Source organism: Myotis brandtii, unplaced genomic scaffold (assembly GCF_000412655.1).
Source record: "Myotis brandtii unplaced genomic scaffold, ASM41265v1 scaffold44, whole genome shotgun sequence".
Classification (NCBI taxonomy): domain Eukaryota; kingdom Metazoa; phylum Chordata; class Mammalia; order Chiroptera; family Vespertilionidae; genus Myotis; species Myotis brandtii.
Genome location: NW_005366833.1, coordinates 1,453,441 through 1,455,399, shown reverse-complemented (window position 1 = coordinate 1,455,399; position 1,959 = coordinate 1,453,441).

The window sequence follows — 1,959 nt, the reverse complement described above, 5'->3', positions numbered from 1 at the left end:
CCCCATTCAAAATGTTGCTACTAAATCTGTGATATTTGTGTATACCAGAATCTTTCTGCTAATAGTTTATTAGAATTTGTTTTTAAGCTGGCTTTGCCTGGCCACCACCCACAGGGGTCCATTTGGTCATAAGATAAAATGTGCTACTAAAAACAAACTCCAGAATAGGCTCTCTCCAAAAATTCTCCATAGAAGACTAGCAAGCTTTAATAACTGTGATCATACATAGAGCACATTTTAGGACTCAAGTTGTTAGAGAGAGAGAGTTCTCTGCTTCCTTGTATAACTCTTTCCCAAGAAATTTAGTTAAAATCTGGTGACAATGACTGCCTGCCTTCGCTTGAATTATTCTTTCCATTTCCATTAGTTTGGCTTAATACATATCACCGAGGTCATCTCTAGACTCGATTTACTGCATTGAAGGAAAGCTTATTCCTCTCTGTAAGATAATTACATCCTCATAGACCAGGCATTGGGTAACGCATTGTGGAGTCTACATCCTTAGTTACCTTTAACCTAGCACATTTCTTGACGCACACATGTAGAAAAGAAATTCATAGGACACCAAGCAATGTGTAAATCTCAAAATCTGCTTCTGTTTCTCTCTGAGCCTGGCTACAGATTAAATAAAATTACCATAATAGGCAAACTGAACTCTTTTCTGGCAGCTTGCATTTCAGAATTCCCAGGAGAAACACTGAAAGCTACTCCTTTTCCTTCTTGCATCTAAAAGAGAAATCAATGAGTTGCTGAGTAAGGCTTTTGATCTCTTGCCAAGCCTCCAGCTTCCCAAGACATTAGTCAAATGGTATTTAATACTTCTCTTTTAAATACCCAAACCACCCCATCCCAAAGGAGCATAAAGTTAGAAGACCCATTTCCAGGCTTCCTTTCCTTTCACAAGCATTTATTGAGTGCCTACTATGTGCCAGAGGCTGTTCTAAGGCCTTGGAGATATAGCAGTGAATTTGTATTCCACTTATCACTGAGGAGCCTTCCATGGCACTTGTGAGTTATGTGAAATCCCCACTGGAACCACACCGCAGTGCAGAGCACTTTGAACTTGACTTGAAATGTTATGTTAGGGCGGGAAGATGGCTCTGCACTTACTACAAAAGGGTTACAAGCTGGGGGGAGGAGGTGTGCGCCTCTCCCATTTATTATATCCAGAGTCAGTGCCTATGTAAGCGCATTTTCTGGGGGCCAGGTTCCATACATTTCCTTGAATTCTCAAGAAGGTCTGAGATTTCCACTAAAGTTAGAAGCATTCCCTCAACATACCCACAACTGCAGGGACCCAGGGGACTGCACTTGCACGAGTTCGATATAGGTTACTTTTGGAACCAAAAATTAATGCCTAGTTACACGCCGCACCAGCTGTGACAGCCGCTCAGACAGGTGCACGCCCACCCAGTGCTCCCAGCAGGTCGAACTTCAGCAGGACGGGAGGTCAGGGGACCGGTTCCTGCCCTGCTCTGCCCGCGAAGAGGTTCCCAGCGACTCACAGATAGCAGGGGGGGGACATGTGCTGCTGGGGGGTGGGGGCGGCTGGGGAGAGGTAAATGGGGGAAAAGATTTATGTAATACTTTAAACAATAAAGAATTATTAAAAAAAGATTCCAGATAAATCATTTAAACTATCCTCTAAATTATTACTTTAAATCAGCAATTTTCAACCTTTTAAAAAAATGGCACACATAAACTAATTACTAAAATTCTGTGGCACACCAAAAAAATATATTTTTTGCTGAAGGAGGTTCCCAGCGAGAACTCAGGCCTTTCTTCTCAGGACTCACTGCTGACATCGCTAACGTAGGCCAAGCCTAATTCTCAGGGCCTCTCTGTCCCTGGCGTCCAACTTCTCGGAGAGCAAGACAGACCCATCGGGATGCACTGGGCCTTTTCGGGACGGGGGTCCTCACCCCAGAACCCATCGGGGTGCACACCTGCGCAGGCCCC